The sequence below is a fragment of the Nerophis lumbriciformis genome, linkage group LG16 (assembly GCF_033978685.3).
Source record: "Nerophis lumbriciformis linkage group LG16, RoL_Nlum_v2.1, whole genome shotgun sequence".
NCBI lineage: Eukaryota > Metazoa > Chordata > Actinopteri > Syngnathiformes > Syngnathidae > Nerophis > Nerophis lumbriciformis.
Window position 1 is genome coordinate 18544599 of NC_084563.2, and position 18599 is coordinate 18563197.

Below are 18599 nucleotides of genomic sequence, written 5' to 3' on the forward strand. Positions count from 1 at the left end.
TTTTTAATTTTTTCTTACATTCCAGCTGCGTTTAGTGCAGTTATGGCCCGGGGGTAGAAACTGTTCTTGAGTCTATTTGTGCGGGTTCGCATGGTTCTGAAACGTCTGCCGGAAGGCAGCCGATCGAAGTGGCTGTTGCCGGGGTGGGATGGGTCCTTGAGTATGTTGGCTGCCTTCTTCAGGCAGCGGGAGTTGTACAGTTCTTCCAGGGAGGGGAGGGGGCACCCAATGATTTTTTTAGGCCGAGTTGACGACCCTCTGGAGAGCTTTCCTCTTTGCTGCTGTGCAGCTGCAGAACCATATGCAGATGCAGTATGTGAGGATGCTCTCCACAGAACAGCGGTAGAAGGACACCAGTAGATCCTGTCTCAGGTGGAGATTCCTGAGTACTCTCAAGAAGTAGAGCCTCTGCTGTGCCCTCTTGACGATGGCCGTGGTGTTGGTCCTCCAGAACAGGTCCTCCTCCAGGTGAACTCCCAGGAAGCGTAGGGATGAGACTCTTTCCACACAGCCCCCATCGATGTATGTACAGGGGTTGTATGGTAGTTTTTCTCCTCCTGCTGTCCAAGATCACTTCCTGGGTCTTGAGCTGGTTCAGCTTCAGGTTGTTCACCCTGCTCAACACTGCCAGCTGCTCCACCTCGTCCCGGTATGCCGTCTCGTCGACCCCAGAGATGCAGCCCACCACCCTTGTGTCATCGGCAAACGTTATGATGTGCATGCCGGGGTGGGTGGCTGTGAAGTCGTGGGTGTAGAGTGAGTAGAGCAGGGGGCTCAGCACGCAGCCCTGAGGTGAGCCGGTGCTGAGGCTGAGGGCTCATATTTTGCATTTAGGTCAGAAACTACCAACGTCTAAGTGCAACAGAATGCAAAACATCGGAGCTACTTCTTGGAAACTCGAAATGTGACATCTTAGAGCAGTGGTTCTTAACCTTGTTGGAGGTACCGAACCCCACCAGTTTCATATGTACATTCACCGAAAATGTTTTTTTAATTTATTTTTTTTACTAGTGCACAATATGAACCGTGCATGAACATCACCTTGTTCAAAGAACAAAACCAACACAGTGCATGAACTCACAACAAATTACACACTTGCAAATCAGATGGAAAATTAAAGGGAACATTGTTTGGGGGTATCCATAATACTTAGACTTAGACTTATTTTTTATTGTCATTCAAATTTTAACTTTACAGTACAGATATGCCGATAGGGAGAAGTTTTTATTTACACGATTGATTGATTGATTGATTGAATGAAACTTTTTTTAGTAGATTGCACAGTACAGTACATATTCTGTACAATTGACCACTAAATGGTAACACCCGAATAAGTTTTTCAACTTGTTTAATTAAGTCGGGGTCCACGTTAATCAATTCATGAGTCTGGTGTGTCTTGACCGCTGCGGCGGAGGCTCTGCCGAACCCCTGAGGCCGACTCACCGAACCCTTAGGGTTCGATCGAACCCAGGTTCGGAACCACTGTCTTAGAGGTCACACAATGGTGTATTAAATGTGTGTTGTTTAGAACTAAGCCTTGACGCTAGGGGTGTAACGGTACGTGTATTTGTATTGAACCGTTTTGGTACGAGGGGTTCGGTTCGGTTCGGAGGTGTACCGAACGAGTTTCCAGACGAACATATTAAGATAAGCTAAAGTCTTAACACGCTGCTCTGCTTTCTGCCTCTGTCTCCTACACAGCACCCAGCATTGTCCCACCCACACAACCATCTGATTGGTTACATACAGAGCGGTAACAGCCAATCAGCAGTGCGTATTCAGAGCGCATGTCGTCAGTGCTTAGCGCTTAGCAGGTAAGCATCAGGCAGCGGGCTCTCCCCAAATTATAATAAACACCTCCCAGTCAACTACTAGTAACATCACTATGAGCCCGTTGACCTTCTAGAAATATAAACTGCAGCTCAGTTCAGCTCGCTCGCAGTCCTGGCTTAAGGTGAAGGCTAATTCGCTTTTAGCGTAACGTTAGCTCATTTTGCGGTGTGTGTGTGTGTGTTACAGACAGCAAAGCCCTGTCTGTCTGTTATTTCACTTTACCTTTTTCTGTGTTGATTGAGCTGTGTTGAAGCAGCAAAAAACGACATTATGTTAAATGAAGAGTTTATTTCTCTGATAGTTGATATAATAATGTAACTGCATCATTAAGCCTACATGAACTCCATGGTGTTCAGTCTCTCCTATTGCTATTGTACTATTTTTTTCAGCTAGAGTCACATTAATCATTAGTAATGGACAGTGTTGGGACTAACGCGTTACTGTAACACTGTTAGTTTCGGCGGTAACTAGTAATCTAACGCGTTATTTTTTATATTCAGTAACTCAGTTACCGTTACTACATGATGCGTTACTGCGTTATTTTACGGTATTTTTTATGTAGTATCGGCTAGAAACAGAAGATCTGAGTGTGTTTTATTGCAGCAAAGCAGTGACGTGCTTCTGATTCTTCCTCTGCGCTCTCTGTGTGTGTGTGTGTGTGTCTGGGTGTGGGGAGGGGAGGGGAGGGGTGGGGGGTGCGCAATACAACGTAAACCGTTGGCCAACCAAAAAGTAACCACTGAACACTAGTGTTCTGTGGTTACTTTTTGGTTGGCCAAGCGGACGTGACAACAGGCTGTCCTCACTCAGGTCTGCACGGACCTGGAAGGGGGCGTGCCTTAAGTCTGACTGGAAATCGGGAGAAATTTGGGAGAATGGTTGTCCCGCGCAGAGGCACTGAAATTCGGGAGTGTTGGCAAGTATGAGATATTCTCACTTCTTTTCTTTTGTCGAGCACAAAGAAAAGAACATTTTAGTTAAATGTAAGTTGTGTCTTGGATCAAAGATCCCGCCTACTGCCCAAAACAACAATTCAAATCTGCCTGGTTAGGCTTTGTATATGTCACGTGTGCCTTCCTTAGGTGAAGCCAGGTTTACAGTTATGTTGTTATTATGCTGTTTGTTACTTACGTATGTTATGTTGCAGCTATTTAAACTAGTTTTGTCAATTTGTTCTGGCCTGAACTAAATTGGCCCTTTGAATCATATCTTTGTCTTAGTGTGTTGTAAGTAGACCACATTGCTTAGCAGAGTTCAGTGATGCAAATGCATGTAAAGTTGATCAACAGATTGTATTATTCTCCAGTGCAATAACAGTACTGAAATGAAGGCTGAAAGGGCATTAATGGGAGCTTTAAAAAAAAAAAAAGTAGAAGAAGTAACTAAATAGTTACTTTTCACAATAAGGCATTACTTTTTGGTGTAAGTAACTGAGTTAGTAACTGAGTTACTTTTGAAATCAATTAACTTGTAACTGTAACTAGTTACTGGTTTTCAGTAACTAACCCAACACTGGTAATGGAGCAGCCTAGTTTTGAATGGCAGGGTCCCTGCTATCACATGTTGATAAAAATATGACATTTACATAGTAAAAATCAACTACAGGCTTCCCAAATGCTGTAATAAATTAAGCATGATGAGTTGACTTGAAACTGTTTAATGTTGCACTTTTTATATGTAGAAGAAAAGTTTTGTCATTTTATTTAATCTGAGCAACAACTTGAGGCAGTTTAATGTTGATTAACGTGGGCAGAATTATTATAGTGTTCCCAATGTTAAAAGGATAAAGCCGTTGTTTACAAATTTGGTAAATAAATAACCCAAAAATTTATATTTGGTTGTTTTCTTACTGTACCGAAAATGAACCGAACCGTGACTTCTCAACCAAGGTACGTACCGAACCAAAATTTGTGTGTACCGTTACACCCCTACTTGACGCTGGAACCTAATAAGTTTAAAAGTGCTTTTTATGAACCCAACTGCAACAGTCTTTACTGCTAACGAGCTAAGTTTGCGTCCGACAAAGTGTGCCTCCAGGAATGTTACGTTTGACGTACCGTATTTTCCGCACTATAAGGCGCACCGGATTATTAGCCGCACCTTCTATGAATTACATATTTCATAATTTTGTCCACCAATAAGCCGCCCCGGACTATAAGCCGTGCCTACGCTGCGCTAAAGTGAATGTCAAAAAAACGCTGCGCTAAAGTGAATGTCAAAAAAACAGTCAGATAGTTCAGTCAAACTTTAATAATATATTGAAAACCAGCGTTCTAACAACTCTGTCCCAAAATGTACGCAAATGTGCAATCACAAACATAGTAAAATTCAAAATGGTGTAGAGCAATAAATAGCAACATAATGTTGCTCGAACGTTAATGTCACAACACACAAAATAAACATAGCGCTCACCTTCTGAAGTTATTCTTCATTCGTAAATCCTTCGAATTCTTCGTCTTCGGTGTCCGAATTGAAAAGTTGCGCAAGCGTGGGATCCAAAAATGGCCGGCTCCGCCTCGTCGAAGTCATCGGATTCAGTGTCGCTGTTGTTGTGCAGCAGTTCTGTGAATCCTGCCTTCCGGAAAGCTCGGACCACAGTTGTGACCGAAACTATCTGCCCAGGCATTTACGATCCACTGGCAGATGTTGGCGTATGTCGACCGGCGCTATCTGCCCGTCTTAGTGAAGGTGTGTTCGCCTTCGGAGCTGTGTGAAAAAAGCCACCCGGCCTCTTCGCGTAAACTTCCCTTAACCACTCGCTCATCTTTTCTTCATCCATCCATCCCTTCGAGTTAGCTTTTATGATGACGCCGGCTGGAAAGGTCTCTTTTGGCAAGGTCTTCCTTTTGAATATCACCCTGGGTGGAAGTTAGCATGGCAAGCTAGAACCACAGTGAAGGATGACTTCTCATTCCCTGTGGTGCGAATATTCACCGTACGTGCTCCCGTTCCACAGTGCAGTTCACAGGAATATCAGTTGCTGTGAAATACGGTAGTAATCCGTGTGCGGATGGAGAGATTGCGTCTTTTTATGAACCGGATCGCGTAGTAGGAGCCATTTTGTGGTCTTTACAGATGTAAACAGGAAATGAAACGTACGGTGATATCCGCGCGTTTTTTCTTCTTCTTCCGGGGGCGGGTGAAGCGCTTCCTGTTCTATGGGGGCGGGTGCTTTCCTTGGCGGTTGCTTGCGTAGAAGAAGAAGCGCTTCCTGTTCTACCGGGAAAAAAGATGGCGGCTGTTTACCGAAGTTGCGAGATCGAAACTTTATGAAAATTAATCGTAATAAAGCGCACCGGGTTATAAGGCGCACTGTTAGCTTTTGAGAAAATTTGTGGTTTTTAGGTGCGCCTTATAGTGCGGAAAATACGGTACATGTATCACAGCGACACTTTTGTAATGTAATAGACGCCATTTGTCACATACGACAACGTATTGTTAATGAGCAGTGTTCGTAATAACACCGTTACTTTTACTAGTAACGAGCAATCTAACTTATTACATTTAGGTCCGTTAAACAACGCCGTTAGAGATAGTTTGATGTAACGCGCCACGCTACTTTTCATATGGTTTCATGTCAACAACAAATCAAATCAAATCAAATCAACTTTATTTATAAAGCCCATTTAAAATTTACCACAGGGGTAGCCAAAGTGCTGTACAATGAACAGGTTAAAAGATAAAACGAGTACCGAGCAAACACAACACAACACAAACAGAACACGATAAAAAATAAATAATTAAAATAGAATTAATAAAAACATAAAAACATAAAAACAGGTTGACAGCAGGTGTATTATGGGGCGCCATTGCAGGATGGATATCACTCAGTGTTAAAAGCCATGGAATAAAAGTATGTTTTTAAGAGAGATTTAAAAACAGGAAGAGAGGAGGCTTGTCTAACACTCAGGGGTAGGTCGTTCCAGAGCTTGGGAGCAGCAACGGCGAAAGCTCTGTCACCTCTAAGCTTCAGCCTTGTGTCAGGGACCGTCAACAGCAGCTGATCGGCTGATCTTAAGGATCGGGTGGGGCAGTAAGGCTGAAGGAGGTCGGAGAGATAGGTTGGCGCGAGGTTGTTTAGACATTTAAAAACAAATAAAAGGAGTTTAAAATTGATTCGGTAACGCACAGGGAGCCAGTGAAGGGACGCTAAAATAGGGGTGATGTGCTCACGTCTGCGGGTCTGTGTTAGCAGACGAGCAGCAGAGTTCTGCACGAGCTGCAGGCGGGCGAGGGAGGCCTGGCTAATGCCTACATACAGGGCATTACAGTAATCAAGACGAGTCGAGATAAAGGCGTGGATTAATTTCTCAAGATCATGTCTTGATAGAAGCGGTTTCACTTTCGCTATTTGGCGTAATTGATAAAAGCTTTTTTGAACGACGCTGCTGATTTGTTTTTCGAATTTAAAATCTGAGTCAAACTTTACCCCCAGGTTTGTGACAGAGTCGCTGAGATACAGGGTCAGAGTGCCGAGGTCAACGTTTGGGGAGGGAGAGTGACTTGGACCGAACAACATAACTTCTGTTTTATCTTCATTTAGGCTCAGGAAGTTAGCTGAACAAGACCGCGTCCTAAGTGCAGCAACAAATACAAATAAAAGTACACAAGCGACTTTGGGCTAGTTTTTGTTTTCTTCCAAAGATACATGCAAAAACTTGTTTTTGGACCTGTAGTTGCTTAATTCGGCTTTCTTTTTTGGTCTGTGTGGTCGGTAGATTTTTGCTTTTCTTGTTACCGCGCCTGCCCAGGTCAACTGGACTCGCCTCACCTGCCATCATGGAAAGAAAAAAAATGTAAAAAGAAAAAAAAATATTAAATTGTTATATGTATTCAGTGATTTTACTATAAAGTTATTTTCCATTTAACTTCACCAGTTTTAGATTATTTTTATTCAAAATCGCTGAATTTTCACATTTGCCGTTCAAATACTGAGAAGAGATGGTGCGGTGAACAGCAGCCAGTTGAGGCGCGTCACTCAGTGCCTCAACATGGATTCCGGACTCGGCTAACTGCTGGCCTGCTGTCCAGTGAGACCGTATTGCTATATGAACTATATTATACATTTCCATAGTTTAGTTAGCTGAGGTATATAATGTACAGTGTATTTTGTCAACAACTGTATGTGTGTAACGTATTTCTTGTGCTGAGCGATCATAAAACGGCTGCAAAAGACGCACTGGCTGAGGCTCGCAGTAATCCCGCCTCCTGCACCCCCACCGTAGAATGCACCCCCTGACGGGAGTGTTATATCAACTAAAGCCCACACTTAAACTTTCCACGTGCAAGATTGAATCTATTTAAAAAAGTTATTTCATAAGAAGCCAAAAAGTGCAAAAACAATAATGTTGGTGTTGGAGGAGTTGTGAATGACTGCAGGGCCACAACATTAGGTACACCTGCAGACTGCAGGTGTACCTAATTCACAACTCCTCCAACACGAACATTATTGTTTTTGCACATTTTGGCTTCCTATTAAATAACTTTTGTAACCTATTGTTATGGGCTTTCCTCTTTGTGATGTTAAGTTCCTGTTATGCGCTGTTACACAGTATATGCCTTGAGCTCTTATTTTGAAGGCGCTAAGAGTGGAAGTGATGACACGTTGGAGTGGAGTGGAGGTTTTTGAAAGAATGTAAATAAAGTGGTCCCCGTGTGAACTGCAGCCTTGTTATTTTGTAGTTTCATACAGTATAGACGACATTTATAAACCCTCGGTTACACTTTTTTAAATAGATTCAATCTTGCACGTGGACAGTTTAAGTGAGGGCTTTAGTTGATATAACACTCCCGTCAGGGGGTGCATTTTATGGCGGGGGTGCATTAATCCAGCACAACAGCGGCGCATGGACTTCATTTATAAGTAAAGGTAAGACCATAATAACGGTTTTTTTATTAAATGTGCTTTTTTTGTGTGCTACAGTTTGTATGTGTAAAGTTGAAGTTAAGTTAAAGTACCAATGATTGTCACACACACACTAGGTGTAATGCAATTTGTCCTCTGCATTTGACCCATCCCCTTGTTCACCCCCTGGGAGGTGAGGAGAGCAGTGGGCAGCAGTGGGCAGCAGCGGCGCCGCGCCCGGGAATCATTTTTGGTGATTTAACCCCCAATTCCAACCCTTGATGCTGAGTGCCAAGCAGGGAAGAATGTTTGTATGAGCTTTTAAACATAACCCGTTAACTGCTGCCAATCAAATGGTGAATAAGATACTCTTTAGGGTTCATATGTTTGTAAATCTGACTGTGATGAAGTCAGTGCCTCACCAGCCATCAACCTCACCGCACGTCACTGCGCCAAACACACTTCTCTCAAAGAGCCGTGCAAAAGACCGTCTCAGTATAATCTGTACTTCTGGATAGTCCGCCAGTGGTCTCTTGTTTCTGTCACGGTAAATGATCACTGGCAGCAGTCAGATTGGATCAGAATTTTTCACATTTACACATTTTTTGCAAATGTTTTACTACATTTTGTCAACGAAATCCGGCGCCTGGTCCTTGGCTTCATAGAAATGCGGCCCCCTGAGCAAATGAATTGACCAGCCCTCGTCGTTAGAACAAAACTCTTCTTTTGCATAATAGAAGACCTTCAAAGATCTTACACACACACACAGTTAGCAGTATTACATCATGGCTACAGTTAGCAGTATTACATCATGGCTACAGTTTCAAGGCTATATTCCAAGTGTAGTGCCGATCCTAAGCCTGCATAATAGATGCGATAGAGACCGGACTGTCATCGCTGTGCTGACCCCTGATGGGAGAAGCCTCAGAAGATAATATTGCTCGAACAACAGACCTAATCTTCTTCACCATAGTGTATTCAAAAATAAAGTTGGCGAGGGAGCCTCGTGGTGGTTCACCTGTTGCGTGCAGGGCAACATCATCAACAAACCATATTGCCATCTTAAGTCCGAAGCCAAGCGTCACTACGGTGTTAAGAAGGTCAGATCTGTGTTGATTTATCTGTGCATCCATCTTCAAGGACTCGGTTGTGATGCCTCTAAAGGCAGCAGGCGTACACTCGAGCTGACATTAGGCACATATACGGATATTTATTTTAGGTGAATGCGAGGAATGGCCGCCAACGTGGAGAATGTGACTTAGCACCTTGACGACGAATGTGGTTTCTGTCGTCGGCTATGTTGGATACCTTCGTTGTCTCGATCACTCATTAGCCCTCTGACCTCGCTGCAAATAGTCCCATTGCAACTTATTTAAAAATGCTCGCTGACTTCAAGAGGAACATTCTCGGAGACTGTGTGGCTCAGTAATAGACTTGGATTTAGACTTAGACTTCTCTTTTATTGTCATTCAAATTTAAACTTTACAGCACAGATAAGAACGAAATTTCATTACATAAGCTCATGGTAGTGCAGGATAAAAAAGCAATAAGGTGCATATATAAATAAATAAATATATATATAAATAATATATAAATATATATATATATAAAATAAATAAATATATATAAATAAATAAATAGATTACTGTACAGATAAAAATATTGCACTGTTTATGGATGTATGTTATATTGTCTTTTTTATTCTAGCGAGTTAATCCATTTTGGGGGGAGTTGAGGGGATAGTTTAATTATGATGCATTCAAGAGTCTTACGGCCTGAGGGAAGAAGCTGTTACAGAACCTGTAGGTTCTGCTTCAGAGGCTGCGGAACCTCTTTCTAGAGTCCAGCAGTGAAAACAGTCCTTGGTGGGGGTGGGAGAAGTCTTTGCAGATTTTCTGAGCCCTGGTCAGGCAGCGGCTTTTTGCGTTCTCCTGGATAGGAAGAAGAGGAGTCCTGATGATCTTTTCCGCCGTCCTCACCACTCTCTGGAGAGATTTAATTAATCTAAGTAATCTGGTCCGAACCAGTATTGCACTATTATTCAAAACCAACCTTTCTTACCGATTTATGCCTGTTTTTGTGTATTTGGGATCTGCATAAGTCCTGAAAATGTGAACTCGAACCGTAGAGGCATTGCAGAGATATTTATAAAATCAATCAATCAATCAAAGTTTATTTAAATAGCCCTTAATTATAAGTGTCTCAAAGGGCTGCACAAGCCACAACATCGGCTCAGGTCCCACATCAGGGCAAGAGAAAACTCAACCCAATGGGATACAATGAGAAACCTTGGAAGGGACCGCAGATGTAGTCATCATGATTCATCATGATTAATCACAGGTTTAGAGTGTGATTAATCGGATTTAAAGAAATATCACTTGACAGCCCTAAAAATAGGTACTAACCAAATGATACTGCATGAGAAGGGACTCATGAATAACTGACAAAAAATACATGTACATACACTTATGTTGTGCCAAAATTAAAAGTGCAAATAAAAATACAGCTTCACCACTTTAGTCATAATTTTTGTGCTTAAGAAACTTGTCTCTGACTTTAGCTCCAGACTTCTTCTGTTTGTATGATAGTGTCGTTATTGCCACAAGTGGCGGGAGAAGTGTATTACGACTGAGTACCGCTGCAGCCCACACGGACCAAAGTTGAGAAATCCTCTCGGGGGCGCTAGGGGCCCAACAACGGCCCTATGGTTAAAAAAAAACACTCATGTAGGACACATTTGATGTCGTGATGGTCAACGTTTCTCACCAAAGAAAAGACAAGGAGGCGGCAGAAGCACCGTCGGGTGAGAACGTCTTTTATTCCATGTAATGAGCCAACAAACAAAAAGACGTGCAGCTCGAAAGTGCACGGAAAAAAGCACAGTTGCGCAAGTTTAACAAAATCAAAATGTCGACATAAGCAGCATGAATTAACAGATAGCAAAATAACATGCCTGTCGCGCAGAGGGAACAATGCAACCTTAAACTTAAACTTTATTGATCCACAAGGGAAATTGTTCCACACAGTAGCTCAGTTACAAAGAATGGAAAGGGTAAGGATGGAAAGGATAATTCACAAAAGGGCACAAAAAGAGGCCGAAAACAAAAGGTATAATGTAGACTAAAAATGTACCATAGTAGCGATATAAAATATAACATATATGTAATATTTACATATTATATATACAGTATATAATATATACTGATATATTGTATTTTATATAATATATACAATATATAACAATTACCATGTACAATATTACAGTATATGTAACAACTGCAGCATAAAATAGGGAGTAGATCCAGCAGAAAATAGACATTATAAACAAAGAAAGATAGCTAACATAGAAGGTGTCATGTAATAGACAGATATCATCTATTGCTGTATGGTGAGTGATTATACAGATGGATGGAGTGAGGAATGAAGGAGTTCTTGAATCAAACACTGTGGGAAAACTGTCCAGTGTCCTCCTGTCCCTCACTGACACAAACACCTCCAACTGCGTGCTAATAGTTTTGCCGGCTTTCCGGATCAATTTGTCAATCCGTTTTAAGTCCCTTTTGCTGGTGCTGCTCCCCCAACCAAACCACTGCAAAGTACAGGGCACTGGCCACAACAGACTGAAAAAAAGATCTCCAACAGCTTGCAGCACACATTAAAGGACCTAAGCTTCCTCAGGAAAAAGAGTCTGCTCATGCCCTTCTTGTATACGGCCAATCAGAGACAGGTGAGTCAAATTAGCGCTCCAGAAACCAGAACGTAAACAAAAAGGAGAAGCGCTGAAACAGAGGACTACCATAATTTCCGAACGATAAGGCACACTTAAAATCCTTTTTTTTTCTCAAAACCCGACAGTGCGCCTTATAACCCGGTGCACCTACGGAATAATTCTGGTTTTGCTTACCGACCTCGAAGCAAGTTTATTTGGTACATGATGTAATGATAAGTGTGACCAGTAGATGGCAGTCAAACATAAAAGATATGTGTTGACTGCACTAAGATGGCAATATGACTCAAGTTAACAACACCAACATTTTATATGTTTCATTGAAAATACAGAACATTACACACGGCGCTCAAAAATCTATCAAAATGTTTTAGTACGACTTTGGTAAGCTATGAAGCTGCACCGCTTGATGGATTGTACTGTGCTTCAACATAGGACTACTATTATAATGTGTGTATTAAGGTAAGACATATCATCTGGCGTTTTGTTTTGCAATATTATGCAAAAGCAACTTTTCTTACCTTTTGGTACCTGCTGATCTGTATTTGGGATTTGCATAAATCCTGAAAAATTGCGAGCGGCCTTTGTAGTCTGTGCCGACACCGTAGCTTCTTCTTTATCTCTATCGTCTTGTTATGGGACATTCATCCTCCGCTGTTGCCATTTCCAATATAAAGTAGTGTAAACTTCTTACTTATATCTGTCAGTAAACTCACCATGAAAGCACTAAAACATACCGGTGTACTGAGTTTACATTATTCACCCAAGGAACTTTAGTTTTTAGAGTTCTAGTCGGACGGGTTTTCACGGGACACATTTCATGAGTCAAATTAGCGCTCCAGAAACCAGAACGTAAACAAAAAGGAGAAGCGCTGACACAGAGGACTACCATAAATTCCGAACTATAAGGCACACTTAAAATCATTTTTTTCCCTCAAAACTCGACAGTGCGCCTTATAACCCGGTGCACCTACGGAATAATTCTGGTTTTGCTTACCGACCTCGAAGCAAGTTAATTTGGTACATGGTGTAATGATAATTGTGACCAGTAGATGGCAGTCACACATACGAGATAAGTGTAGGCTGCACGGTTTGATGTGCTTCAACATAAGAGTATTATTATGGTGTGTGTATAAGGTAAGACATATTATCTGGTGTTTTGTTTCACCATATTATGCAAAAGCAACTTTTCTTACCTTCTGGTACCTGCTGATCTGTATTTGGGATCTGCATAAATCCTGGAAAAAAATTGCACGCGTCCACCTTTGTAGTCCGTGCAGACGCCGTAGTCGATAATCTTCTTTTCTCTATCTTCTTGTTATGTGACATTCATCCTCCACTGTTGCCATTTCTAATATAAAGTAGTGTAAAGTTCTTACTTATATCTCGCCATAAAAGCTCTAAAACATACCGGTGTAGTGAGTTTACATTATTCACCCAAGGAACTTTAGTTATTAGAGTTCCAGTCGGATGGTTTTTCACATTGTTGTTGTTTTCGGATGAGGAGATGCTGCTCCGTTATTGATTGAAGTAAAGTCTGATTGTCATTAAAACAGTTAGCTCCATCTTTTGACACTTTTTCCACTCCTGTCCTTGCACGCTACACCGCTACAACAAAGATGACGGGGAGAAGACGCTGCCGAAGGTGAGCCACGTAAATAAGACCGCCCACAAAACGGCGTATCCGGAAGCGACTGTCAGAAAGCGGCTTGAAGATGATCTGTAAAACATCATCTGTGCAACATTTTGACCAAAGAACCACCATCACATGTTATGTAGACCACAAGGAAGTCTTTTACATTTAGAAAAAAAAAAAAAAAATATGACTCCTTTAATGCGCCCTATAAACCGGTGTGCCTTATATATGAAAAAAGATCAAAAATAGACCATTCATCGGCAGTGGGCCTTATAATCCGGTGCGCCCTATGGTCTGGAAAATATGGTACCTTAAGAATCATGCAGGGAAACCTCCATTTATGAACCCCTCATCGTCCTATTTTTTCAATTTACGAACTAGAGACCGGATACAAATATACTTTGGTGTAAGAACGTTTAATACACCCGCATTGTGCCTTGCAATGCAGCTTTTTTCAGTCCGGCAGCACATTCATTGTGGGCGTTGTGATGGATCCCCTGTACTCTGCTGTGCTAATTGCTACTTTGCGTGCTTTTTAAGAATTTTTCAAGACTTTTTACGGCCTTTTCAATAAGAGTTTAAAGAACGCAATGAACAAGCCTTCAGCGTTGCCAACACAGCCTCCTCCCCACTACCCGTCCCTTCCCCCGCACACCAAGAAGAATAACCAACAAGGTAAGATGACATGTTTTGCTCCTAATCAATGAGGCGACCTGGCTGTTAAAGGGAGTTTTGTGATTTCAAGCCGAGTGCACCACGGGGCTAGTGACAGTATGTGTGCGTGTGGGCTGGGCGGCTACAAATGAGGACATTTTAGCTAGTTGGTCCGAAAAATACGGTATTTAAACAGAGAAAAATAACCAAAACAAAAATAGAACAGGACCAAAACAGTGTACAGCATTGTTTTTCAACCTTTTTTGAGCCAAGGCGCATTTAAAAAAAATAAGAAGAAAATACGGGGGCACACCACCAGCAGAAAAGGTCAAAAAATGAAACTCTACCAGGTTATTGTGCCTTATTTTGAAATTGTTGTTGTTTTCCTGTGTGTAGTGCTTTAGTTCCTGTGTTGCACCGTTATTTTGGTGACCCTTCCTTCCTGTTTTGTTGGTGTTTTCCTGTCGTAGCTTCTCGCCTTCCTTTGAGTGCTATTGCCTGAACTGCTTTGTGTTAGCAATCGAGACTATTTAAATTGTGCGTACGCTATCCTTCTTTGTGGGGACATTGTTGATTGTCATGTCATGTACGGATGTACTTTGTGGACGCCGTCTCTGCTCCACACGCTGTAAGTCTTTGCGGTCGTCCAGCATTCTGTTTTTTTTTTTTACCTTGTAGCAAGTTCGATTTTACTTTCATTTTGCATAGCCATCCCTAAGCTTCGGTGCCTTTTCCTTTCCCTTTTGTTAATTTTTGGTTGAATCATTGCATGCCATTTTACCTGCAAACCGTCTCCCGCTGTGCTCTGCATATTGGGATAACAACAAACCATTCTCGACGCACTCCGACTTCTACAAAGCAATTAACTACCGGCTGCCACCTACTGATATGGAAGTGTATTACATGGTTAACCTGCCGAGCTCTGTGCAGCACAGACACTCGACAACGGCACATTATTTGCAGATTATAATTATTGATTTGCAAAAAATATTTTTTGGACCAATTAGGTGAATTTGCAAAATGTCCCACGGCACACCAGACAATGGTTGAAAAACACTGGTGTAGAGCACCAAGAAGTGTTTTAAAAGTAGAAACCAATCATAACATGACCCCTTTTAATGCACAGAGTAGGATGCGCTACAACATTTCCGTATTTCTTATGACGACAATCAAGAATTCAATCAAATCTAATTTTTTAGTGTAACCGTGGAGTTATAACCCTCGCAATAAAAGGCCCAAATCATAATCATGTTGAGAACTCGCACATGTATGCGTCCGACAGCGATCATCAGCTCGACGGAGAAAGATGAAGGCCTTAGTGGTGCAGAATTCCCCGACAGATGGACGCCGACGGCTGCAGACATCCCGGCAAAGAAGGTGTGCGTAGGTGTGTCTGACGAGACAGCCCAGGGCTGGGAGACTTTTGTGGATGCTCGCGTTCATTAGTATTCACACGCTCCGTCAGCAGAGCTTTGAAGGACGCTACAAAGCCACACAGTAGAGTGATTGCAAGAGGAGTAGATGTTTTTAGTAGGGCTGTCAAAAACGAGGTCGCTCATGTGATTAATCATAAAAAATATTGCATTAATCGTGTATAAACACAGATTAATCAGGCAATTTATTTTGACTGTACATGCTCTTTCACCTGAAAGGCGTTATACGGTCAGTGATCAGGTCAAGGTGAGTGAGAAGACTCCCACTGGTAAATTCCACTCCAAAATACACCCTGACTGGACAGTCGATCAACCTGTTATTAAGCTTTGAGAAAATAGTTGTAGTGCATTCAAGGAGCCTACAACATTTAAAAACATATCCCTGAATGACATTCTGACAATAAAATTGGAGTGATTTAGACTTACACTTCCTTTTATTGTCATTCAAATGTGAACTTTACAGTACAGATAAGAACGCAATTTTGTTGCAGTAGCTCGTTGTAGTACAGGATAAACGAGCATTAAAGTGCAGATAACAATAAATAGATTACTGTACAGATAAGTATGTTGCACTTTTGCATATGCATCCACGTTTATAGATGTATGTTATGTTGTCTTTATATTCCAGCGAGTTAATCCGTTTTTGGGGGGAAATGAGGGGATTATTATGATGCGTTCAAGAGTCTTATGGCCTGAGGGAAGAAGCTGTCACAGAACCTGGAGGTTCTGCTATGGAGGCTTCTGAGCTCTTTGTACAAGAGCTCCGGTGTGTAGGGACCAAGTCATATTGTCAGTTATCTGCACCCCCGGGAACTTGGTGCTGCTTACAATCTCCACTGCTGTGCTGTTAATGAAGTGTGGAGTGTGGCTGGACTGGTGCCTCCTGAAGTCGACGATGATCTCCTTGGTTGATTTACCGTATTTTTTGGAGTATAAATCGCTCCGGAGTACAAGTCGCACCGGCCGAAAATGCATAATAAAGAAGGAAAAAACATATATAAGTCGCACTGGAGTATAAGTCACATTTTTGGGGGAAATGTATTTGATAAAACCCAACACCAAGAATAGACATTTGAAAGGCAATTTAAAATAAATAAAGAATAGTGAACAACAGGCTGAATAAGTGTACGTTATATGAGGCATAAATAACCAACTGAGAACGTGCCTGGTATGTTAACGTAACATATTATGGTAAGAGTCATTCAAATAACTATAACATATAGAACATACTATACGTTTACCAAACAATCTGTCACTCCTAATCGCTAAATCCCATGAAATCTTATACGTCTAGTCTCTTACATGAATGAGCTAAATAATATTATTTGATGTTTTACGGTAATGTGTTAATAATTTCAAACATAAGTTGCTCCGGCCAAACTATGAAAAAAACTGTGATTTATAGTCCGAAAAATACGGTACATCAATCAATGAGTAATAATTTGGAATTAATCATAATTAATCAGTTGTTTTTATTAAAGTAACTAGTTTTTAATGTATAAAGTATAACAATGTGTGTACTTGCATTCACTGAATGCTCCACTGCAGGGTTTGTTAATCCTCAAACATGGTACGTGTTTTCCGGACTATAAGGCGCACTTAAAATCTTTTTTTTCCACCTCAAAACTCGACAGTGCGCCTTATAACCCGGTGCTCCCAATGTACAGAATAATTCTAGTTTTGCTTACCGGCCTCGAAGCAATTTCATTTGGTCCTTGGTGTAATCATAAGTGTGACCAGTAGATGGCAGTCAATCATAATAGATATGTGTAGACTGCAATATGACTCAAGTAAACAACACCGAAATTGTATATGTTCCATTGAAAATATAGAACATTACACACGGCGCTCAAAAATCTATCAAACACACCCTCCCTGACAGGAGCGGAGCCTGAGGATGATGGGGGATTGACGTCGATCTCTCGGAGTGAAGTCACTCAGGTAGTTAGACAACTCCACAGTGGCAAAGACGGGATTCGTCCAGAAATGCTGAAGGCTCTGGGTGTTGAGGGGCTGTCTTGGTTGTTATGTCTTTTCAACATTGCGTGGAAGTCTGGGACAGTGCCGGGGGAGTGGCAGACTGGGGTGGTGGTTTCCCTATTCAAAAAGGGGGACCAGAGAGTGTGTGCTACTCACAGGGTTATCACAATACTCAGGCTCCCAGGGAAAGTTTACGCCAAGGTACTGGAAATGAGGGTCCGGCCGATAGTCGTACCTCAGATTCAAGAGGAGCAATGTGGATTCCGTCCTGGTCGTGGAACAACTGAACAGCTCTTTACTCTTGCGGGAATCCTGGAGAAGGCCTCGAAGTATGCCTATTCAGTCGACATGTGTTTTGTGGATTTGGAGAAGGCGTACGACCAGGTCCCCTGGGAGATCCTGTGGCAGGAGCTGAGGGAGTACGGGGCGAGGAGGACCCTGCTGAGGGCCATTCAATCTCTGTACAACCAAAGCGAGAGTTGGGTCTGGGTGCTTGGATGTAGGTCGGATCCGTTTCCAGTGGGGGTTGGTCTCCGCCAGGGCTGCGCTCTGTCACCTATCATGTTTGTGATTTTCATGGACAGGATTTTTAGGCAGAGTCGTGACCATGGCAGAGAGGGTATACGTCTCGGGTGGCTAAAGGTTGCATCACTGCTGTTTTGCAGATGAAGTGGTCCTGATGGCACCATCGATTTGTGACCTTCAGCTCTCACTGTATCGGTTCGCAGCCGAGTGTTCAGCGGCTGGAATGAGGATCAGCATCTCCAACTCTGAGGCCATGGTTCTCAGCAGGAAACCGATGGTTTGTACAGCCCAGGTACAGAACGAGACTCTGTCCCAGGTGGAGGAGTTTAAGTATCTTGGGGCCTTGTTCTCGATTGACGGAATGATGGAGAAGGAAATCAGCCGGAGAATCGGAGCAGCTGGGGCAGTATTGCAGTCTCTCTGCCGCACTGTTGTGACGTAACGAGAGCTGAGCCAGAAGGCAAAGCTCTCGGTCTACCAAGCTATCTACATTCCTACTCTCACCTATGGTCATGAAGTGTGGGTCATGACCGAAAGAATAAGATCACGGATACAAGCGGCCGGAATGAGTTTCCTCTGAAGGGTGGCTGGCATCTCCCTTAGAGATAGGGTGAGAAGTTCTTTCACCCGAGAGAGACTCGGAGTACAGTCGCTGCTCCTTCGCTTGAAAAGGAGCCAGCTTAGGTGGTTCGGGCATCTCGTGCGGATGCCTCACGAGCGTCTCTCTAGGGAGGTCCTCGTTGCACGTCCCACTGGGAGGCCAAGGACCAGATGGGGGGATTACATCTCCTCTCTGGCCTTGGAACGCTCCGGGATCCCCCAGAAGGAAGTTGCTAATGTTGCTCTAGGGAGGGAAATCTGGGGGTCTCTGCTGGAACTGTTGTCCCTGCGACCCGATTCCGGATAAGCGGTTGAAGATGGATGGATGGATGGATTATTATTATTGAAATTTGATACTGTTGCCTT